A 25,958-nucleotide genomic window follows, 5' to 3' on the forward strand; every position below is an offset into this window, starting at 1 on the left:
TTCAGAAAACTATACATGGTTTATATGTATATGTAAGATAAACATATGTCTTTATCTTAACTTTGTTGAATGAAAGAGCCTAGGAATAATGACAACTTCCCATTCAAAGGACCTAAAAGTAAAAAATGGCACAATGTAAGCATCCGTAAAAATAATTTCAGTGTTGCTTTTTGGAGTATGCTAGTCAACTATCTGCCTAATTTTAAATTGTATCTTAGTGCCCTTTTTCATCAGATATTCAAACTAATAATGTTATGGTCATTCCTACTTGGCAAATACTGAGTACCATTTAATGATAAATAAGTACCAAGAATGAGTACCATTGAAAGACAAGGTCCTCGTATTTGCAAAAATGTTTTTTTCTCTTTAAACACAAGCAAAATTACAGTCATGGGCAAAATTCATACCTGAATTAACAGATATAGTATTTGATTAGAATATTTATGGTACTATTTTTGTTTTTATTGTTCAAAGAAGGGAATGGGTGTTTGGAAAAGATAATAGCCAAAATTAAGCGCTAATGTGAAAATCAGTCATGCCATCTTAGTTTTCCACACAAGTATCTTAATACCAGTCAACAACAAACATGTTTATATCTCTGACAACTATCTTTAAAGGGAGAAAAAGCTTTTACATCTCTCAAAATCTTTACCCTTAATGACAGCCAATAAATAATATGGTATACACCAGAAAAATATAGTTTTATTAATGACAATTATATTCAATTTTAAGAAATAAAATTATGTAAGTAAAGCTGCTGAAAAGTAATACTTTTATATGAGTTTTTTGTTAAGATAAATTTATATTAGGATGTATGCTGCAAAAGTTTCTAGTCACTTGATTTTTTACAAGTTCCAGTAGATACATTTATATAGAAATAGTATAGAAAAAATTGGGATACAGAAGACAGAGTTTGAAAACTTTTTCTGGTTACATTTTATCTCTCTTTACCACATAGGAAGTGAACTAACTTCTTGGATACTACAGGACATATCAAATTAACCTTCCCTTTCTCCCTGGATCCTCTCCAGTATTACTAGTATTTCACTCAGCCTCATTCTTGTAACTTTTGGAGTGTAAAGTGTTTACAGCTGTAGACATCCTCTAACACTGAAAGCAATGACCAGTTTCAAAATTTAAGGGAGAAACTCAATCCAATTCCTTTGTCTTGACCTTTTTTTCTAGTTGTAAACAGATCACTTCCAAAAACAAAAAATTGTATTACTCTGGAAGAAGTTCTTATAGCTAACAACATAGTTTTTGAATGTATGGTGATATTGATTCAGTCCTTTCCTTCACTTTGTAATTTTTCTTTTAGATTCCACCTTTTATGGTCCATGCTCTAGGAATCAGAACTCTGTAACATTCAATTGTCCTTTTCCACTTACCAAAAAGCTTTAACTCCCTTTTCTAGACTCATACTAGTTTGGTCTCTCTCTTAATTATTTTTAATATATTTTGTATCTCTTTTCTATTCCTTCTTTCAGAAATTTTCCTGTTAAATGATCGAGCTCTCTGGGAATGTGTACCAGCTAGTTCTCCCAAAGAAAATATTAAACCTACTCTTTTAATTAGTCTATTTAGAATGACCAAGAACTATCTGGCTATACTCCAGTGCTAACATTCCTTCTTTCCTTGGACTAGACAAATTATTTTTAAATCTCAATTTCCAAATAAACATCAAATTATAATATTTTGATTATTTAAACCATTTTTCAAGAGACAGTATATCTCAACAAATAATAAATGACTTGCTAAATAGTTTTGTTTTGTTTTACCAAATTAAGAACAAAACTACTCAGTTTCTTAGCCATTTAGATTTTGCCCAAGCCTGTAAAGTACAAATCAAAATGGAAAGTTGGCCATAATGCCTATGGAGAGAGCCAAACCAGACAATTCAGGTCAAAAAGTAAAATTTTTACCCGTTGCTTAAATATTAAAAGTTATTCACAGCTGCATATAATTTGTACTTTACAAATTCTAAGAATATGGTGCTGAGTATGGTTTTGTCTTAATTATCTGGTTTGGCTGCTGATCCTGACCAGATTTTCAGGCGTATTTCAAACTTTGCACTTCACTTTGTGCTGGCAACAAAAAAACAGCAAAATAAATCTATATGAGTGAACAAATCTTCATGCTGTTGAATGATATTAGATTGTGTACAAGGCTCCGGTGAGCTATGACTTTGATAGTCAAGTCAATATGTTCAAATTTGCAGTCAAGAATGCTTGGAACTTTGGCTGAAACCATCGTAGAAGAATTTGGTTCTGCTCATTACATTTTATTGTATTTTGCTCCATCAATCTCTAACCTTGCAAATCAAAACAACTGCATGGTAAAACAATAATTCTATAACATTATAAAACAGAACAGACTCATGTACCTTAAGGGACTCTGATCCGACGTTTAAGAACTAAACATCTTGAGAACTCTTATTTCTTTTCTTTTCTTTTTTTTTTTTAAAGATTTTATTTATTTATTTGACAGAGAGAGAGCACACAAGTAGACAGAGCAGGAGGAAGAGAGAGAGAAGGGGAAGCAGGCTCCCTGGTGAGCAAAGAGCCCAATGTGGGGCTCGATCCCAGAACCCTGAGATCATGACCTGAGCCGAAGGTAGAGGCTTAACCCACTGAGCCACCCAGGAACCCCAAGAACTCTTATTTCAAAATGATATGTGTGATTACATTTCAGACTAAAAACTCGTATGTGCAGAAATGTAAATTTTCCACTTTCTTATTATTTCAGTTCAATTTCTGGGTGACCTCAGTTTTGACCCCTATTTCCACTGAAGACAGAAGGCTCTGATTTTTCCCAATTCAAGGTTATGGTCACTTTCAAGTTGAAAATTTATTCTGTTGGTAGCTATCCAAATTTATTCATGGCCACATATCTACAGAGCCCCAAAGCCCAAACTCCTCTGACAATACCACGTTGTTTTGCAAAGAAAGTGCTCCCATCACCCCTGTTTTAGGAGCTTGCCCCATATGACATAAGCATTTTAAAAAATATATTCAAGATTTCTCCAAGCCTCCTGCTCCTTCACTTTTTTATATGAGTTAGCTCCCAGGGAGCAAGAGGTAAAGAGGTGGTCATAAAGGGCATGTGACTTGCATTCTTCTGGATGGAGAGGCGAACACCTAACCCCTGAACCATCTTTAATCATTGCTGTCTTGTGCACTGGTATACTACATCCATGATGACTTTAAGTGTTCAGAAGTGGCTCCTGTCACAGGTATCATTAGTCCCATCCTGACTTGTCATACATTCTACCTTTTCTAATTCTGACTCAAGGTGTCTTCTAAAGACTTCTTTCCTTTACAAGGTTTAGAACTCATGGCTACTTTGAAGACACCACCTTGGAGTATATCAGATTCTATAAGACTAACTTCAGGCCTATTTGCCAAAACACCATCCCTCAGCAACTGATAATTTCAACAGATATTATGTTTTGCCTCTTGCAATCTGGAAGGCCAGCCACAAAATCCCCAGTCTGTAAATTCCCCAAATCTATCACTTTCCTACTTTGATTTCTTAACCTATCAGCACTGAATGCCAATTAGGTCCCTCCAGAACCATCCTTTCTAACCTACTGACTGAACTTTTCTTTCATTTGTGGGAAACAATAAGTATTTTACAGTATCAAATATTTTTTCCTTTGGTAGCATAGAACTATGTTCAGTACTCTGGGCTAGGTTCTTAATTTTTAAAACTTTTTTTTTTTTAATCACATAAAATCCTTTCTGCTTTCTACAAAGCCTGGCTCTTGTGAATCAAAATATATTTGGTCTTCCAAATGTAATTACAACTTTTCATTTGAGAAAAACCTTACAAAGTTACATAGACTTTCTTATTAAAAAAAATTATCATCCATCCCTTTATAAGGTACACAGAAAGGAACTAATTCTGACTAAGTAATAGGGGAAATACTGGTGTGAAAGGAATTATCAAAGAGCTTCCAGGTTTTTTTGGGCAGAATATGATCTAGTTTGGTTTCTGCAACAGGATGAATTATGAGCCACAATTCTCTCCTTCTCTAAAGCAGTATTCATCCCCAACCCTGTGCTGGCCTCCTGGAGGCAGAGTACACTTCTCCAATTTCCTGTACTGGTCTTCACCAGGCAACTTACTTTGTCCAATGGAATATGGGAAGAAGTAGCTACCATTCTGCCAGTTCTAAGCCTAAGAAGTACGAATTATTTTCTTGAGTTCTGTTACTGCCATGGAAAGGGCTCTCCCTAGGTAGCTGCTGCAACTGGAGGTTAGATCCCAAAATTACTCCTGTATCCTCCTAAGCCCAGGACCAGGGGGTGAGGGGCGTCCAAGCCCAGCCAGACCTGTACCTAGAAGCAGAAACTACAGCACAGCCTAGCCTGGACTGGCTGACCCCCAGCTGATTTTGTGTTGAATGCCACTGAGATATCCTGCCATCTGTAAAGCAGACAGCTACCATTTGGAATGGGGAAATATGGGAATTGTTTTCCTTGTATTGTATTGAATAGATTTAAAATTTTTTAAAAAATTGAGGAAATCATGTTTTTTAACATGACTTTTTCTCTCCTTTTGGTAAAATAATCAGACAGTTGTTCAAAGGAGTATTCAGAGGAACCACTATACTCAACTGGTCAAGTCTTCCATTAAATGCAGAAATGTTCTTTTGAAAATTACAAGCAAGTTCCCATGGTCTTTGCTTTCAACTTCCTAGTCCAAACTCTCATCTGTCCTTACCTGGACTAATGCAATAGCCTCAAAACCCATATTCTGACACTTGCTTTTATCATCATCTACCCCTTTCTAGTCTGTTCCTCATGCTAATAGGTTCAGTGCAAATATAACCTCATTGCTCCACGGCTTAAAATACATCAGTGCTTTCCCATTTGCTTTAGGAGAAAGACCAAACTGTTCAACGTATTCTGTGGGGACCAGCATAATCTCTCCCCAGTCTACTTCTTCAGGCTCAACTCTTGATCTTAGCCGTGTTCCACACACTGCAGACACAACAGCTCCTGTCAGTTCCTGAACAGAACTTGCCTCTCTTAACTCACAGGCTTCACTTACCATTAGCCACAGTCTTCTTGCCTATTGACAGGGAGTTCCTCAATGCCATCCTTGGTGTCGGCATTCCAATGATAACTCCTTAGTTTGGGTTTCTAGTGAAAAGAGTCTGAGACAAAAGTTTGGGGACAGTTAGGTTGTCTGGGGATAATTCTAGGAGCAAGCATAGGGCCACAGTGGTGGGGGCGGATAGGAGGTTCTATGGACTAAATTCATCCCTCAAAAAATCATATGTGGAAGCCCTAACCCCCAGTGTAATAACATTTGGAAGTGGAGGTAATTGGATTTAGATGATATCATGAAGGTGGGACCCTTATGATAGGATTAGTACCCGTATAAGAAAGACACCAGGAACTTGCTTCCTCACTCTCTCTAACCTGTAAGGACATGGCAAGAAAGCGGCCATCTGCAAGCCACAATGAGGGTCCTCACTGGGAAACTGAATCAGCCTGCACCTTTATTTATGCACTTTCCAGCCTCTAAGAACTGTGAAAACCAAGTGCTTGCCTACGTCACTACTGAGCTGACTTACACAGGGTGCCATCAAATTTTTAATTATTGAAAATCTGGTAGGTTTTTAATATGAATATATTTATCAGTATTCTCTTTTTGATTGGAGGTTTTATTTTTCTATTTTTAAAAATTTTTTTAAGATTTATTTATCTGAGAGAGAGAGAGCGCGAGAGAAGGAGCAAGAGAAAGCTTGAGCGGGAAGAGGGAAGAAGGAAGGCATCTCAAGCCGACCCCCTGGGCAGCTCAGCACAGAGCCAGATGCAGGGTGATCCCGTGATCCTGAGATCATGACCTGAGACAAAATCCAAAGTCAGACCCTTAGCTGACTAAGCACGCAGGTGCCCCGTGATTAGAGATTTTAATGCCTTCTTTAAGAAATCCTACCTTGTGGTGCAGATATGTTATCTACCTACTAAAAGTTTCTTAGCCTGGCCTTTTTTTTTTTTTTTTTTTTTTTTTAATGAATGCCAGTAATCTACCTGGAATTTTTTTTTTTTTAAGCTGAGATAAGAGCCCAATTTCGTTTTTTCCCCTTAGTGAGTATTGAACTCACTCTGGTACCAAACCCAACAAATTCATTTATATACTGCCCTATAGCAATCTAGTTATAATATAAGTCTCTCCAGGTTGTTCTCTTGTTTAAAAACCTTCAGTGGTTCTCCATTATTTATCAAGTAAAGTCCAAGCTCCTCAACATCTCACATAAAATTGATCCTAGTGCTAGCCACCACCATATTCTTCCAATAACTTATGCTCTAAGCACACTTAATTACTTAATATCCCAAATGGAACACATATTCTTTTCTCAGTGAACTTATTGACTCATCTTCATTTCTAACATATAGTTTGTCTTGTGTATGGTATCGTATCCTCTGTGTGACATTAATACACATCAAACTTTGTACACCTTTGCCTTGGATTGTTCTCTCCCCAATCTACCATAGCTTTCATCCACTTCTGTGCATATGAAAAACATACTTATCAAGTCCATCTTTAAATTTTATCCAACTTCTCTTCACCCCAATTAAAATTATGCCTTTTTAATCACCTCTATTGCATGTTAATGGTGTTATAATGAATTTTTTATGCACATTTCCCTTTTATGCTGAAAGCTACTTGAGAATGATAACACTCCATCTCATATATTTACTATACACAAATACAATAAATATTAATTATATTAAGCCAGAAATGAATGTTGATATCCATAATCCTATTCACTGACCCTAAAAGTATAGATAATATGACATTTTTAGGCAGGAAAAATAAGTTGATTGAACATATTTACCTTGCATTTAATAAAAACACCAAGCCTCCCTTCATTGAATTTGTATGTCTTTTGTTGGCTAAGTTCTTTCATTCATACTTTTATTTAGTAGTGACCTGCCAAATAATTTACAGTGTCCAAAGGAGAGTATTCAAAAACAAAAGAGAATGTAACACCAATAAGGTATTCAGTTTCCTGACTCTGGATAAGAGACAGAGAATAATGCCATGATTATGCATGTTTAGGGATAGGGAAACTTCCTTATTAAGTGATCTTTGCAGCTGTTCTTCCTTTCTAGAAAAGGGAGCATGAGTTGGCGAGACCAAAAGTGAATTCTCTAGTTGAATAACCTCTGTAAAAAAGCGGTCACCAGGGGAACAGCTACTGTCCCTGTGATAATAAAACCCATCTTTGCTGGCTTAAGAATAGTCCTTGAAGCAAGAAATTGGGCCCATTGCACAAAATCAACAACTTCATTCTTTAAAGTCTTTCTTCTCAGATTATAAATCACTGGAGAAGCCCAATAAATTATGGATTTGTAATGCTATCACTGTGACTATTACTGATAAAATCAGCCTGATAGTTTAAATTGCATATTGATAATTAGCAAATTACAAAAAGATTCAGAAAGATGTCAATCTCCCAAAATCAGTGCTTATATAAGTACCCCAATTTTAATTTTGGTTTATTATTAAAATTATAAAAAAGTACAATAATAACAACTTGAAATCTCAAATATAATTCTCAACTCAATATACTAGGATAGGGGAGGAAGCAAGATGGCGGAGGAGTAGCAGACTGAAATGACATCAGATCCCAGGAGTTCAGCTAGATAGCTATCAAACATTCCAAACATACAAACTCAACAGGAGAGAGAAGAGAAGAGCAGCAATTCTAGGAAGAGAAAATCATCCACTTTCTGGAAGGTAGGATGTGTGGAGAAGTGAATCCAAAATGACAGGAAGATAGACCATGAGGGGAGGGACCAGGCTCCCAGCAAGCGATGGAGCAGTGGAGCACAAAGTCTGAACTTTTAGAAGACTGTTTCACCGAGGGACATCGCTCCAGAGGCTAAGCGGGGGTGGAGCCTTTGCAAGGCCACTGTGGTCTCAGGTCCTGCAAGGTCACAGAAAGGCCAGGGGTGTCTAAGTATGGCAGAGCTGCCACCTATCCAAGTGGGGAAGCCGGGTGCAGAAACAGAGCCCAGGAGTGACCTCTCAGCTCAGGGTAACCTTAAACCGTGATCCAAGGCACAGTCGGGACACTGCTCTTCAAGCAGGGACTCCACAAGTGGAGAGATCCCTTCTTTCCTCCTCCAGGAGAAGCGGCAAGAATCTGCTGGGTTTGAAGACTCCAAACGGTGCTCTGGGCCAGAGATAGAAATGCTTGGTCACAGGCCGGGTGAGTGCTGAGTATAGCCGGAGACCAGGGAGATGGGAGGGACAGACTGCTTTTCTCTGGGGGTGCACTGAAGAGTGGGGCCCTGAGCTCTCAGCTCCTCCAGGCTGGAGACTGGGAGGCCACCTTTTTCATTCCCGTCCTCCAAAGCTGTATGGAAAGCATTCAGGGAACAAAAGCTACCTTGAGGGAACCCAAGAAGATTACTGAGCCTGGCCCCTGGTAAGGGTGGTGCAATTCTGCCTCTGGCAAAGACATCTGAGAATCACTGCAACCAGCCCCTCCCACAGAAGATCAGCAAGAACACCCAGCCAAGACCAAGTTCACCATCAACAAGAATTGTAGAGCTCCAGAGCTAGGGGAAAGCAACATATAGAATTCATGGCTTTTTTCCCATGATCCTTTCTAGCAAAGTTAAATTTTAAAAAACATTTTTTATAGCATGGAGGACAAGGGGTGTTAGAGAGGAGAAGGGAGTTGGGGGAAATTGGAAGGGGAGGTGAACCATGAGAGACTATGGACTCTGAAAAACAATCGGAGGGGTTTGAAGGGGCGGGGGGTGGGAGGTCGGGGTACCAGGTGGTGGGCATTATAGAGGGCACGGATTGCATGGAGCACTGGGTGTGGTGCAAAAATAATGAATACTGTTATGCTGAAAATAAAAAAATAAATTTAAAAAAATTAAAAAATTAAAAAAAAAATTTTCTTCTATTTTTTTAACTTTTCCTCTTTTAATGTTTTTTAACTGGTTTATCTTAACAATACCATTTAAAAAACTCTTTTTAAATCTTCATTGTTACAGTCATATTTTATCCCTTCATTGTATTTAACCTTATTTTTCATATACGTATAGGAGTTTTTTTCTTTAAAATTTTGGGATACAATTTCTTCTAACAGATCAAAATATATCCTAAATCTAGTACATGGCTTTGTTCCAGTCTCCAGCCTGATCACATTCTTTCCTCTTTTTTTTCCTATTCCTTTTTCCAACCACCTTATCAATTCCTTTTTAAGAAACATTTAAGAATTTTAAAAAGAATTAATACCTACTCTCCCAAAACTGTTTAAAAAACAGAAATGGAAGGAAAACTTCCAAACTCATTTTATGAGGCCACCATTACCTAGAACCCCAAACTAGACAAAGACCCCATCAAAAAGGGGAATTACAGACCAATATCCTTGATGAACAGGGATGCAAAACTTCTCACCAAAATACTAGCCAATAGGATCCAACAGTACATTAAAAGGATGATTCACCACAACCAAGTGGGTTTTATTTCTAGGCTGCAAGGTTGGTTCAACATCCACAAATCAATCAATGTGATAAAATAATTAATAAAAGGAAGAACAAGAGCCATAGGATACTTTCAATAGATGCTGAAGAAGCATTTGACAAAGTACAGCACCCTTTCTTGATCAAAACTCTTCAAAGTGTAGGGATACCCATCTATGAAAAGCCATCTATGAAAACTGACAGTGAATATCCAGGTTTTTTTTTTTAGATTTTTTTTTATTTATTTATTTGATAGAAAGAGACACAGCAAGAGAGGGAACACAAGCAGAGGGAGTGGGAAAGGGAGAAGCAAGCTTCCTGCTGAGCAGGGAGCCCGATGCAGGGCTCGATCCCAGAACCCTGGGATCATGACCTGAGCCGAAGGCAGACGCTTAATAACTGAGCCACCCAGGCACCCCTGAATATCATTCTCAATGGGAAAAACCTGAGAGCTTTTCCCCTAAGATCAGGAACATGGCAGGGATGTCCACTACCACCACTGTTATCCAACACAGTACTAGGATTCCTAGCCTCAGTAATTGGACAACAAAAGGAAATTAAGGGCATCCGAATCAGCAAAGAAGAAGCCAAACTACCACTCTTTGCAGATGACATATTACTTTATATGGAAAACCCAAAAGACACCACTCCAAAACTGCTAGAACTCATACAGGAATTCAGTAAAGTGTCAGGATCTAAAATCAATGCACAGAAACCAGTTGCATTTCTGTAAACCAACAGCAAGACAGAAAAAAGATAAATTAAGGAGTCAATCCCATTTACAATTGCACCCAAAACCATAAGATACCTAAAAATAAACCTAACCAAAGAGGCAAAGAATCTGTACTCAGAAAACTATAAAGTACTCAGAAATTGAGGAAGACACAAAGAAATGGAAAAACGCTCCATGCTCATGAATTGGAAGATCAAATATTGTGAAAGTGTCTATGCTACCTAAAGCAACCTACACATTTAATGCAATCCCTAACAAAATACTATCAATTTTTTTCAAAGAAATGGAACAAATAATCCTAAAATTTATATGGAACCAGAAAATACCCAAAATAGCCAGAGGAATGTTGAAAAAGAAAGCCAATGTTGGTGGCATTACAATTCCAGACCTCAAGCTTTATTACAAAGCTATCATCATCAAGACAGCATGGTACTGGCACAAAAAGAGACACATAGATCAATGGGACAGAATAGAGAACCCAGAAATGGACCCTCAAATGTATGGCCAACTAATCTTAACAAAGCAGGAAAGAATGTCCAATGGCAAAAAGACAGTCTCTTCAACAACTGGTGTTGGGAAAATTGGACAGCCACATATAGAAGAATGAAACCGGACCATTTCCTTATACCACACACTAAAATAGACTCAAAATGGAAGAAAGACCTCAGTGTGAGAAAGGAATCCATCAAAATCCTTGAGGAGAACATAGGCAGCTACCTTTTCAACCTCAGCCACAGCAACTTCTTCCTAGAAACATCACTGAAGGTGATGTTTGGGAAGCAAATGCAAAAATGAACTATTGGGACTTCATCAAGACCAAAAGCTTTTGCACAGCAAAGGAAACAGTCAACAAAACCAAAAGACCACTGACAGAATGGGAGAAGATATTTGCAAATGACATATCAGATAAAGGGCTAATATCCAAAATCTATAAAGAACTTATCAAACTCAACACCCAAAGAACCAATAATCTAATCAAGCAGTAGGAAGAAGACACAAACAGCTATTTCTGCAAAGAAGAAATCCAGGTGGCCAACAGACACATGAAAAAGTGCTCAACATCACTCGGCATCAGGGAAATACAAATCAAAACCACAGTGCGATACCACCTCATAGCAGTCAGAATGGCTAAAATTAACAAGTCAGGAAACGACAGATGTTGGAGAGAATATGGAGAAAGGGGAACGCTTCTCCACTATTGGTGGAAATGCTAGCTGGTGCAGCCACTCTGGAAAACAGCATGGAAGTTCCTCAAAAAGTTGAAAATAGAGCTACCCTATGACCCAGGATTCACAGTACTGGGTATTTACCCTAAAGATACAAAGGCAGTGATCTGAAGGGACACGTGCATCAAAATGTTTTTAGTGGAACTGTCCACAATAGCCAAATTATGGAAAGAACCTAGATGTCCATCAACAGATGAATGGATGAAGAAGATGTGGTGTATATATATATACACATACAGTGGAATACTATGCAGCCATCAAAAAACTGAAATTTTGCCATATGCAACAATGTGGATGGAACTAGAGGGTATTATGCCGAGCAAAATAAGTTAAGCAGAGAAAGATAATTATCATATAATCTCTCTGATATGAGGAATTTGAGAGACAGGGCCAGGGGGTTGGGGAGTAGGGAAGGAAAAAATGAAACAAGGTGGGATGAGGAGGGAGACAAACCATAAGAGACTCTTAATCTCACAAAATAAACTGAGGGTTGCTGTGGGGGTGAGGGTGAGGAAAAGGGTGGTTGGGTTATGGACATTGGGGAGGGTATATGATATGGTGAGTGCTGTAAATGTGTAAGCCTGATCGATTCACAGACCTGTATCCCTGGGGCAAATAATACATTATATGTTAATAATAATAATTAATTATTTTAAAAAGGTTTTTAGGTGAAAAAAATATATACTAGGTTAAAGATGCTTGCATATCTTTTATTGTAATTAATTTCTTTACAAAAATGTATTTTGTGAAAATAAATTTGAGTTCATTTAACATTAATTTTGCTCATTTTGTTGAAAATTTTAAATGACTGTAAACAACTATTACTATTACCTTATTCCTTGAAAATCTTATACAAAGATTAGAAGGACCTTTTCAAAGCCTTACTATAATCTTTTAATACATTAATACAACATTGTGAATGTATCTAATGTCACTGAATAGTACCTTTGAAAATGGTTAAAATGGTGAACATAATGACATGCATATTTTCCCATGATAAAAAAACTACATTCTGTTTCTTGGGTAATGGATTACTCTTTTTAATTCTTCTGTAAATACTGCTATAATGGTTTAATAATTCTCTCTTTTCACTTCTTCTAGAAGTTCAAGCACCCATTATTCCATGCTTCATACTTCCTTGATTTTCCTTCAGGTTTTTTAATTCTTAGGACTATGTGTACATGGTTCTGAGTTCACTAATGCTTTTTTCAATTGAGTCTAATCTGCTACCTGATCTGTTCACTGAGTTTTTATCTCAACAGGTGCTTGATTTTTTTTTTTTATTTTTATTTTTTTATTTTATTATTTTTTTTTAAGATTTTTTAAATTTATTTGTCAGAGAGAGAGAGAGAGCGTGAACACAGGCAGACAGAATGGCAGGCAGAGGGAGAAGCAGACTCCCTGCCGAGCAAGGAGCCCGATGTGGGACTCGATCCCAGGACGCTGGGATCATGACCTGAGCCGAAGGCAGCTGCTTAACCAACTGAGCCACCCAGGCGTCCCTTGATTTTTATTTTTAAAGTTCTATTTGAATGTTCTTCTTCAAACTTATCTGTACAAATCCCTCACTGTGTAAGTACAATTTTAAATGCATCCTTTATTATTTTAAATACTTTACATGCGTTTTTCTTGTATTATGTATATGACAGTTCCAACACCTAGAGTTCTCTTGTAATTAAATCTGTATTTCCTGTTACTGTTTAATGCATGACTTATACCATTGATTTCTCTGCCTAGCTCCTGTTAACTGTCGTGGCCCTCATCAAGGACGCACTTAGTGGAAACGAAACCTGGGAGGTATGTGTGTATGTGTGTGTACACATGTGTGTGTGTGCATGTGTATGTGTGTGTTTCCAGCACACAGTAGCCAAAAACAACAAAAAAAGGAATTCTATTTGTAAGGAAGAAGATAATTGTCTCTGCTACAATGTTCCTGAAAAACTCCATACTACTTAAGGTTTCAGAATACCTACATATGTTCTTCAACCACCTGGAGTGTAATTCTCCACATGCTTCATATGGGTAAGTCCCACTTCAACCACCAAGGTCCATCACTGGCGTATCCTCCAGAAAGCCTTTCCTGGTGCTCCATCCACTGCTCCAAAGTACTGTTGAGCACCTCATACCTACTTTTATAAAAAACCTTGTTTTTTTAAAAAAAGATTTATTTCCTTGAATAATTTTGGTTTTTTGTATTCTAACTCCCTCACTAAACCACAGAATCCCTGAACATGTATATTGTCTTTTTCTCCTGATTCATGGCCCTATCTCATGTTAGGTACTAGTAAATGTTCACTGAGTAAAAGACTGAATACAGTGAAAATCTGGAAAGCTGAAAAATGAATTTTTCTACTGGTATCTTTGATAATCATGTTAGATATCTCCCCCTCTCCCTTCCTCTTTCTCCATTCTACCTGCTCTGTGCCCCAGGAAACTGAAATTTATGGGCTACATCAAACTCACTTGCTCTCTGGCTTGCTGTTGGGGTCATTCAATGACAAACATGGGCCGAAGCTGGGAAGCCAGACCCCACTTTGTCCCCAATTTCCACCGTCGGAGTTACCACGTGTTGGCTATATGACCTTCCACCAATGACCACAGCTCCTTTCATGAAGTCTTCTCCACTAAGCTATTTTTCTTTAGTTTCTGTGTAAGCCCTCCCTTTCCTCCATCTAAACCATGACTGGGAATGCCACTCCACTGCAGCCCACTCCAGAATCTCACATTATCTCTTCTTTGGGACATTATACTGATAGGTCCCCCAATAACGGGTCCGTGATCAAAGGAGCAAGACTGATACAAAGCGAAGGTCAAGCAAAGCTTTATTTAGCACCAAGCGTCCAGAATCAAACCAACTGGTCAGGGCCATCTCTTACAAAGAGGCGACCCCTCCCAGCCTCACAGCCTAACTTTTATAGAGCAAAGGCCATGTGGTTGAGCCTGGCCACACACAGGTGGCCAATGAGATTGTAACACACAGAGAAAGCTGCACAGTCATGCTAGGTCACACATGGGTGGCCAACTGAATTTCAATTTACCCTAGTAGATATCTGAACTAGCCTATCACCTTGGTCAGAATTGGTGCCCAAAAGGCAGGGCCCACTCTCCTTGGTAGCTAGGGCTAGCGCACCCCACTGACTGGATGTCTCCACCTGGCCTGACCTGCCCTTGTATCTGGGCTTTGCTACCTCGGACTGGTTTCCCGGATTTACTTTTAAGTAAGTTCCTCTGGGAGGAGCAGGGTCAATCTAAGTTTACTGCATAAACAACAAAATGGCTCCCTCTGGCTAAGTAGGCCCTTACAATACCTTGCCAAAACCTTTGCAACATTCCCTTTAAACTCTTCAAATTGCCCAATTTGAAGACTGCTGGCACTTGACGGATAACAATAATTTGACACCGCAAAATGGACTGTGGGGGTGGGGGGGGGACCTAGTATAGCTTATGAAAGACAACACAGTCCAAGAATAATTTTTAAAATGTAGTAAATAAAACTTAAATAAAATGTTCAAAACAACAAGGACATTATGCTAAGTGACAAAAGCGTGTCACAGGAGGACAAGTACTGCAGGATCCTACTTAAATGAGGTATCAAAAATAGTCAAACTCCGAGAAGCAAAGAATAGAAGGGGGTGGGAGCTGGGAGAACTGGGGAGCTGCTGTTCAACGGATGTAGTTGTAGTTATGCAAGACGAATGAGCTCTAAAGATCTGTTTACAACATAATGACCAGAGTTGGCAATATAGTATTGTGCACTCCAAAATGTGTTAAGAGGTCAGATCTCATCTTAAGTGTCCTACCAACAGATGAGGAAACAAACAAAGGCGGGCGTTGGGGGGCGTGGTACAGAGCAAGAGGCAAGGACACTGGGAGGTAAGGATATGTCCGTTACTCTAACCATGGTGAGGGTATCATGGGCCTTTGGATATGTGCAACCTCATCAAATTGTGCACATTAAATACGTTCAGTTTTTTTTAATACATCAATTATTCCTCAGTAAAGCCAATGTAAGTTATTTAACGTTTAACTTTAAGGGAGAACCAAATACAATAGTAACTGATTATTTTAAAAAATTGAAAACCTTGTAATGGTATTGATTCATGGGGGTAAAGAGAAAAAAAAATGAGCAGCTAGTTTAAGGGTTGATATTAGTGGGACAAGAATGTAAAACCAAAAACACAGAAAAAGAATTTCAGAAGTAAATTTCCGCCTACAGAACTAAAAGTTTCAAGATTGTATTTTTCTTAAGATCAAAGAAGATATTGAGCTATTGCTCCTTCTGAAGCCATGCCATCACTGGTCCTCAGTACTTCTACGACCAGGGACTCCGTCATTCCTTTGTGCAATCCCAGTATGGTTTGGATTAGAAAAGAAGCATATCACAACGGGTAAGATTCTTTTCTGAGAAAAAAGTTAATAAATCTTCCGACAGCCCTTTGAAATTTCTCTTTGATAGAATGGGATTCCCAGATGAAAACACTTAAAGTATCTTTTTAGTCACTTCTAAATGTCTTATCACTTCTTCAGATGGTGAATTATAATCAGAAATAGTTAAAATAAGGGTAATTCTAAGGGTCCAGAAATTATGCGAAGTTCAGTTCTTTTGAAAAATACTTAGTATGGCAGTAATATACTGAGACAGCCTGGTTTGCAAGCATACATCTGGACTCCATTTCTAAGGATTAGGACAAGATGTCATACATTATGTTTTTTTAATTTGCTATAAGGTAGTGAAAACATTAAAGGTCTACTCTGTCCTGTGTTAGTTCACATGACAGTTTAAATGATAGGACTGATTATATGATATAAACACAGAGGAATTATCTTAGCATTTGAAGAAAGCCTAGTAAGTGGCACCCCTCACCCTTACCTGTGTAATGAATAAAAATTAAGTTAGGAATAAGGCCTTCGGGGGACAAAACATCATCTTTATTATTCAAAAACGTAAGTGGTAGGAGATAGCACACAGTAGGGGGTAAAATAAGCTATGTGACCTGCAGACTTATTCCAGCCACAGAAGAAGCTAGAGCACCACATGCTTTCCTTACAAGAGCTGGCAAACCAAAGTATGACACAGTCAATGGAGCAGAGAATGTGCGCTGCCTGTGGTCAGGCTGGCTCCCAAAGAGGAGAGCTGAGGATCTGAGCTGAACCAAACACAGCCCATTGCTTCTCAAACTTCCAACAAGAACATCATTCCTTCCCACCCCTAAGAGAGTAAATGAAAAGGTGGAACAACTGAGAGTGTTGACGACATCTCTTCTCCTGGCTCCAGAAGTGGAGAAGGACAGGTCTGCCCCAACTTTGCTCTGCTTTTCATTCCCTTTGCCCACTGGCCCAACCCCATGGGCAACTGGGTTTTGACTCTTCTTCTCAAGGAAAATAAACCAAATGTCAATCAGGATGTCTTGCTTCAGTTTTATTTAGATTGTATCCCCCAATTCCAACCACTGCTCCATTGCCAGTCATCTGATGTGACATGCTGGTTATAGTTTTTGCACAGCTAATCTCTCAAAAATCAGCGATATACACCAATAATTTTTCTGTGCTTACAGAATGATGCAGTGTGAGTGTCCTGTTCCTGTACCAGTTTCTCTGGGGCTTTGACTAGAGAAATTTGACAGCTGGGGGTAACAGGGTAGGTGGAGAATCATCTGGAGGCATCTTTGCATACACGTCTGACAACTGATACTTGGCAGCTGAAGCTAATAGACAGGACCTCTTCTGGCGCCACTGGCTGGAGCCTTACACACTGTCAACCCGTATGGTCTGGGCTGCTTCACATCTTGGAGACCTCAATTTGGATGGACTTCTTACACAGTTGCTCAAGGCTCCAAAACAAGTGTCCTGAGAGAACCAGATGGAAGCTATATGGCTTTTTCTGATCTAGACCCAGAATTCAGGCACTTCATTTCTGTTGCATTCTACTCTTTACACGCAAGTAACTAAAAAGGTCCAGATTTAAGAGGAGTGAACATAAACCCCCAACTCTCAGGAGGGAATATCAAAATATTTTCAGACATGTTACAAAACCCTCACAGTCCAACAGATGTTAGTGTTGATTATGTCTCATAAGAATCCAGGCAGATTAGGCAGAAGATGTTAACGCCGAGATGAGTGAGCCACCAAGACTGAAAATTAACTCTGTTATATTTCCTACACAAATAGTATCTGGTTAAGTAAATCAATAGAGCATATCATAAAACCTTCAAGGAGATTAAATGGCATCAATAAGATATTCCAAAAATAAGCTGCATAAAGATACTGTAGTAATAAAACCCCAACAATATAGAAATGTTCCACATGTTGAATATAGTTTCCCTTTGATAAAATTTCCAGAAGAAATCAAATGCAACTTCTAACTAAAAATTTTCAAGGTCGGGGCACCTGGATGGCTCAGTGGGTTAAAACCTCTCCTTTCGGCTCAGGTCATGATCCCAGGGTCCTACAGGATTGAGCCCTGCCTTGGGCTCTCTGCTCAGCAGGGACCCTGCTTCACTTCCTCTCTCTCTGCCTGCCTCTCTGCCTACTTGTGATCTCTCTGTCAAATAAATAAATAAAATCTTTAAAAAAAAATAAAAATAATAAAAGTTTTCAAGATCAAAGACTTCAAATCCAAAATAAAAATCTAAAATAAAAATCTCTTGTACTTGTAAGGTAAAAGTTCAAAGAAATTAATTCCACCCCAATTTTGTTTTCTGCTCAATCTCAGCTAAAAAAAGATACAAACTGCAGCAGGGGCTGTCATTCATCCCTTACTCTTCTCTTCAAGTTATCCCAGAAAATGGAAACCACTAGAATCCCGGAGAATCAGAGCCTGTATTGCAAGAACTCAGCGTGAGAAGCAAATGCTGTGAGCGTTGCTAGGGACTATGGTGCACACTTTGGTGGATGCCTAGATCCTCTTCAGGGCAGGAACGCTCATTCCCCTGACAGCAAAACTCACAGATGACACCTTCTCCTAAGAATTACTCCCAGCCAAATAGGAGCCGCTGCACCGGCCAGGCTACTCTTTCCAGTTCTCTCAGGGCATCTTATAGCCCATAAGTGACTGAAATGGAGTAATAAAATTTGACTCCTTTGGCACAAGGTAGGGCAAACTTTTGTGCAACTGACGCTCTACAGCTGTGCTGTTGATTATGTGGTATTACTAGTGGCTACAGAGAGCTGAAATGAGATAATGCTGCTTACATACTGGATTTTGAAGATTTGGTATGAAAAAAGAACGTAAGAAATCTCATCAATGCTAATATTAGTATATGCTGAAATAACAATATTTTGGATGTATCTGTTTAAACAGAATGTGTTAAACCATATGCTTCTTTTTACCTTTTTATTTTTTTTTTGAGGATAATTTTTTATTATTTTTTTATTTTTTTTTATTTATTTTCAGCATAACAGTATTCATTATTTTTTCACCAACCCAGTGCTCCATTTTACCTTTTTAAATGTAGCTACTAGATAGTTTAAAATTACTTATGTGGCAGGCAACATATGTAATATATTTCTTTTGGATGACATTGCTCTAGAGCTTTCCTCTGGGATCAGTCAAGTCTTCAGCTAAGACCACAGTCTTGCTGATCTGGATTCTCCTCTTCCGTCCTGATTCGCCCAATGCTTTCCTCTGGAGAACTCTTCCTCACTAAATCCCTCAAACAGAATCTTACCTCAGGCTCTTTCAGGAACCAAACCGAAAACACCTGATGTTTTGATAAGTTTGGCCTTCAATGTTCTATAAACAACTAGATATAATTTAAATCAAAATAAAAATACACGATGAAAACACTGCAATTATGTAACTACAGCACTATGCCACCAAGAGAAGGTTCTTTAAGAACAATGTGCTTAACTCATAACCTTGACGCAAAGCTAAGGATATGCCTGGTACAACATTAAGAACGGTTTTGATCAGAATGCAAAAAAAAGCCACAATTTAAATCATACAGGTCTTACGTTATCTCATATTCAGTTAATGTTAACTCAGTCAACTCACTCAAAGCTGGGAAGAGATCTTCATGTTCTACAGATGCTATTACATGGCTACAGATACTATTACATGGTATTTAAAACTATTATCGCTGCTTCTGATAAGCAAATAAAAATTTACAGTTCTTTAAAAATGAAGGAACCTACAAGGTAAGATGTGATTAGCTTTCAAAATTGAAATAATCTTAAACTTCAGATCTTCTCAAAAATGACATCCACTGGGAAGTTTGATTTTGCTAGGACAGCCTTTCACTCATATGTGGAATTTAAGAAACAAATGAGCAAAGGGGGAAAAAAAAAGTGGGGGGGCAAACCAAGAAACAGACTCTTACCTACAGAGAACAACCAACCAGAGGGAGGTGGGTGGGGGATGGGTGAAATAGGTGATGGAGATGCCCAGGTGTTGTATGGAAATGTTGAGTATCTAAATTGTACACCTGAAACTAATACTACACTGTACGTTAACTAACTGGAATTCAAATAAAAAAAATTTTTTAAAGGAAAAAATATAGCATTGTTACTCTGAATACTTATTTAAAAACATATCTTTTAAAATCCTGAAGACCCCCAACTAATTCAGTTCTATTATACAGTGATAAAATATTGCTTAAGTATAAAAGAGTATGGTATTTTGCATAAAGTAACTGTTAGAGAAAGTGTATCCTGTCCCTGAAGAGTTGACCTCATTTATCAACCAATCTTGCTAACAAGCCTTGCCTGCATAACCTCACTCTACCACATGATGTCACTGTAACACAAGTTTTTAAAAAGGAAAAAATTAAATTGCTGAAAGACAATCTTTGCTCAGAAAATGTTCAGTTAGAATTATTGTAAGCAACACAAATCTTACAACATTAGGTGTCTTTAATTGGTGAGTTTATACTGAATCTCATATCTCACTTATCCAAAAAAGTCCTGGACATACGCAATCCACTCAGATCTCTCCCTTCAGGCCAAACAGAAAACATTAGAGAACAAAAATTTACAGTTACAGCAGGTTAAAGTGACAGCAGATCTCCTGTAAAGGAACAAGGATCAGAACACAGCACATCACAAGAACGGATACAAGAAAACAAGTAGTATGGTTTTCAGTCTTTAAGGAAAGAATTTCAGATGCAAAATTATATACACAAGCAAATATCCTCTTAAATACATTGCTATAAAATATATTTCAACAGCAGACTTCTGAAATTTTTCTACCTAAAGAAAACATAAATATTCACAAACGAAATATTCAAGTCAGTTGTTGAAGAGATAGGGGAAGAATGATCACATGACATCACGAAGAATTGTGTGGTCTAAAACATCAAGTTCCAGCAAAATGCAAAAGAAAGAAGATCCATAAACACTCTGTTCTCAAGTCTAGAAAATTCAGTAGGTTCAGGAGAAAGAAGATCAACCACTCCTACATTTCATGCACTCTTTATCCGGACAACTTGCAGAAAGAAAATGACCAGAGAATGGTTAAAATGATCAAGCATTTCTTTGAGGAAAGATACCTAAATGATTGTGATCTTTGGCCTGAAAAAGTATCTGAAAAGGCTGACATTTAGAAAAGTCTGAAAGGAATATATGGGGGGAACTTGTTTTCAGAGTATTGAATTAGGAGGTATTGCTTTAAATCTAAAATAGACTTAACATTGAGACATTTGAGTCCCTACACATAAAAACCCTTGGCATTTACAGATTCCTATTTTTGGTTTAAATATATGTGATGCATTAAAATCTCTCCTTAAGCAAGGTGATGACGGTAATCTCTTGCTATTGTCAGCCTGTGGCCTTGGAAACATACTGCATCGTGTTGGCTACAAAAATGCCCTTTGGACTTTAATGCATATGTCAGTACCCTACGATTTTGGCAAATTTCTACGCCTCTGACGCAACAGCCTCATGTAATAAACACACGTACAGACACTTCTTCAGCTGTTTGTCTTTTCGCAGCTTGGTTTCTCCTGTCCCCAGAGCCTCTCTTAATGAGCCCTGAAACCAACTTCCCTGGGGGCAGGTAACTATTCTTTTCTGTTTTTCCTGGAGGACAGGCTTACTTTTGCAACTATAGCAACCACTGCAAAGTGCTTTTTCTCTGACTTTTTCAGCTTCCGAGTACCTTCTCTGCAAAGATATTCTAGAAGCTTTTGGGTCTTTCAAAATCTTGTCTTAAAGAACTTATCTCTGTCCATAATAAGTTTTTATTATAAATAAAGCGCGGACTCTACTATTTCTCCGTTTTCATGTGTACCTGTAACCTCTCCTAGGAAATAGAGACAGGACTGGGGTCAAATTAGTGAGTTGCTCAGACCCAGCTCTCTTGATGCTGAAGCACAGGGTTCCAGCAGATGGCGCCATTCTCAGCACTAGAAAAAATCAGACCTAAATACCCTTCCAGGCTGATGGAAACAATCTTGGCTCCTACGAGGGAAATATAAAGTGGAAGGAATAAACACATGCCATCAAGTGTAAATTCATTCATTCTTTCTTTCTTTTTCAGAGAGAGGTTGAGAGAGTGGGAGGGGAGAATCCTAAGCAGGCTCCACGCCCACTATGCGCTCCATCTCACAACCTGAGATCATGACCTGAGCCACCCGGGTGCCCCAAATGTCATTTCTTAGTAGCTGAACTTCTAGAAGTAATTGGGTGGAAAAACCTCTTCAAAAGGAGGTAAGTTCTAATTCTATTGGTAGTTTATTCCCTAAATCTCAGTGTGCGTGGTATATTCCTCCCCTTACTCACTTTTTCCTGTGTTTCTTAGGAAACAACACTTACGTTTACGTCGGAGTCTGCTCTTAATCTTCCAGGACCAAGACAGACTACAGGAGAGGCAGGTCTACTGGTCTTCCTTTCCAACCCATCTCCTCCTTTCCCGTTTGCTATCTGGGAAGGACCTGGGTGGCTCTGGCACATTTCTGAGCTGTTCTAGTTCAGGAAGACCTGAGAATTCGCGTAAGGATGGTAAACTGACTCTGCTTAGTTTCTGTGTAAGTAACCCTTTCCCCAGTTCTTACATGTCCACGAAGTTCTCCTTATAAACTGGACGTGCTTCTTTGTGTCCCTCAGCTGGGTCACGCCACAGAACGTTCTCAGTCCAAGGATCAGGAAGCCCCTCCCCCACAGCAACCTCGTTGCATGGATGTTACATCGTTTTGGTCGCTAGTCTGTAAATTTGTGATACGCATGGCAGGGATGACTTAAAGTTAGTTTTCTATCAGTGGTTCCGGGAACCATGATATGCTGTAACATTTAGGGGAAAACTGGAAAACTTCAACCCTGAATAGATGTTATTTGTGGGCCAGCTGGAGTTACAACAGCAGATAACATGAGACATTCCTATGAAAGGCCCTCAAGAAAATGCCAAATAGGGGCACCTGGGTGGTATAGTCAGTTAGGTGTCCCACTCTTGGTTTTGGCTCAGGCCACAATCTCAGGGTCATGAGATGAAGCCCCACGCCAGGATCTACGCTCAGCTGGGAGACTGCTTGAGGTTCTCTCTCCCTCTGCCCTCCCCTCAATGTACACACACACACACACACACACACACACACACAAACACTCTCATATGCTCTCTCAAATAAAAAGTAAATAAATCTTAAAAAGAAAAAAAAAAAGTAAAGAAAGAAAGAATATACCAAACACCCATTTAAAAGAATATGACCACAAGGTTTGATTACTATTTCCTCAGCATTCTTTGGGTCCACCCTAGAAAGACTTAAAATACACAAGAAGCCTCATAGCCTAGTATACTCTATCTGGCCCACAGAAAAAGATTCAAGATTCCCCCCCTGAAGCAGTATATTTTACTGAAATCAACTCTTCCACTCTCTGAACTTTAACAGTTGAGTAACTGAATATATATCAAAATGGAGAAAGATCCTTAGAGGAATAAAATATTAAAGTCAAGGATTAAGAAATTATTTGAAAGAAAAATACCAAGAAATATTTAGTAGACACTAAAATTTAAATCTGGAAAACTGTAAATTCTCCTTGGGTGAGATCTAATCACAGGTTTATTTTAAAAAACTGTTTCCTCCAAAAAAAGAATGGACTACACAGAGTCATTTAATTTTCTGAACTTCTACTAATGTGGAAATGGTATTTGGATATTTCAGAATCTTAAGAACAATTTTCTATTTGAAGAGTTTCCCTCCAAATGAATTTGACAACTGATACAGACCTGAACTGACCTTGCTATGCAGCATATTACACAACAGATACCTACGTCCACGTACCATTGACCCTCGAACAATGCAGGGGTTAGGGATACCAACCCCCATGCAGTCAAATCTGCATATAACTTTTGACTACCCAAAACCTTAACTATTAATAACCTGCTGACCATAAACCTTACCCATATATAAACAGTGGGTTAACATGCATTTTGTGTGTAATAGTGCATACTGTATTTTTATAATAAAGCTAGAAAAAAGAAAATGTTAAGAAAATTATAAGGAAAACATTTACAGTATTGTATTGCAGTTATTAAAAAAAATCCCTGTGTAAGTGAACCTGTGCAGATCAAACACATGCTGCTCAAGGGTCAACTGTACACAAATAATATGTATCTAATTATTAAGAAGATTGTTTCTCCCTCAGTCCACTGAACTAGCCTAGAGTCAACGGAGTCTCAGGCGGGAACAAACTAATATGTGAATGGGAAACCCAGACTATAGTTTCTAAAATTGATTTTCTGTGAAAAGGAGCCAGGGTTTTTTGGAAGGATAATGATTCCATGACTGGGGAAGGAAGGTGTAAGAGATACAGAACTTCTTTATCAGAAGAGAAGGCGTCATTCCAAGTTTAGTGAAGTCAGATCAAATAGACACAGGAACCAAATTATAGAGGTTTAATTATGACAATATGAGCATCAAACATACAATAGTGACTATAGTTAATTAAAATATACTAAATCTATTAAAGTCCTGAGTCCTTATACACAAAGATAAATGTTACCTTAAATACACCAAAGAGAATCAGGAGATCGGAATATATTCCTACTGGATCTTATTAGTTAGTTCTTGTAGTACTATTGACACACTTACATACTGTTGAATGACATAGATTCTAGCAAGTATTATATACATCATTTAGAAGACAACTTCTGACTCAGGAATGGCCTCATCTGTGTAACATCAAGTCAGATGAAGATCTAGAACACTGATTATGGAATCATTGATTATGGAATCAATCTGCTATTAAAATCAGTAAGATTTGCATGCTTTTAAGAATACGAATAAACTGGGGCACCTGGGTGGCTCAGTTGTTAAAGCCTCTGCCTTCGGCTCAGGTCATGATCCCAGTGTTCTGGGATCGAGCCCCCGCATAGGGCTCTCTGCTCAGCAGGGAGCCTGCTTCCCTTCCTCTTTCTCTGCCTGCCTCTCTGCCTATCTGTGATCTCTGTCTGTCAAATAAATAAATAAATAATCTTTAAAAAAAAAAAAAAGAATACGAATGAACTAAGATTGCATTAATGTTCTAAAGTCTTTAAAATTCAGGGTAAAAGATATTTACAGATAGAAATGTTCGATTCAGCTGCTTATCCTAGGTGAAGCTGCAGACTTCTATAAGAAGACAGAATTATCACTTGAGTAACTCCTGTGCTAAAAATTATAAAAAAAAAATTGGCATAATAATTAAAATTAAGATTCAAGTGTTATTTCAGGGTCATAGACAAGAATCTAAGTTATTCTCCAGGGATAACTCTCTAGAGGTGAGTAGCCTAATTAACGGGAGTATTAACTGACTTCCATAATTAGGTTAGCAGCTTTTAACCCGAGGGAAACTTGGAAGTAAATATAGATACACTTATGAAAAAGAAAACAGAGCATTAATATTTTTTGTATTTCTATATTTGTAATGGGTAAGAACATCTGACCTATTATGATGGTAGCCTGGAATCTAATCCTAAATGTATCATTCAAGGAATTAATTTCGATGAAATCTCACATTTATATATACTGTTAGAACGTCCAAGAAAAACTTAGGTGGATGGCATTCCTAAGTATAAATTTTACTCAGATCAACAGCGTCTGAGAGTTCCCAATGTTTCACAACCACAGACAAAATGAAAGTTGAATGGTCTATCAGTGAGGTCTTATTTTGAATTTCACACAATTTAATGAAGTACAGCATCTTCGTATATTCATATTTTTATTTTCTCTTCTGTAAACTGTCTAAAGACTATGTTTTACTTATTGTTATGTTATGTGCTTTATACTTCTTCTCCTTTTTATACTTTTTCTCCTTTTAGTTGTGTATGTTGCTCGTAACATATCCTGCTCTCTATGGCATTTTTCAACAAATAAAACAATCCTTTCCTTTTGACCACTAAATTTTGTGTTAAGAAATTTTTTTCTACACCAAAGTATTGAGGATATTCTCCTATATTTATTTGGCTTATTCATTTGTCTTCTTTCTCACTGGAATTGATTTTTGTCAGTGGTATAAGACTTGGATCCAAATCAATTGCTTCATCTTTATGAATATTATTGTCTCAGTGCAATATACTGTCTTCTCCAG

At 38.1% G+C, this 25,958-nt stretch overlaps 1 protein-coding gene across 5 annotated transcripts in view; it reads right to left on the bottom strand.

Annotated features, from left to right (window-relative positions):
* LOC116572315 (neural Wiskott-Aldrich syndrome protein-like) overlaps positions 1–25,958 on the bottom strand; it is a 48,696-nt gene that overhangs the window by 12,056 nt on the left and 10,682 nt on the right. For 3 of the 5 annotated variants that reach the window (XR_004278221.1, XR_004278220.1, XM_032311206.1), the window contains exon 3: positions 5,056–5,161. The gene's annotated coding sequence lies outside the window, so the exon portion shown is untranslated. Of the gene's footprint in view, positions 1–23; positions 113–5,055; positions 5,162–22,223; positions 22,377–25,958 lie in introns of those variants that run through there. The other 2 variants (XM_032311205.1, XM_032311209.1) reach the window with 2 other exon arrangements.

Source organism: Mustela erminea, chromosome 13, assembly GCF_009829155.1.
Source record: "Mustela erminea isolate mMusErm1 chromosome 13, mMusErm1.Pri, whole genome shotgun sequence".
Taxonomy (NCBI): Eukaryota; Metazoa; Chordata; class Mammalia; order Carnivora; family Mustelidae; genus Mustela; species Mustela erminea.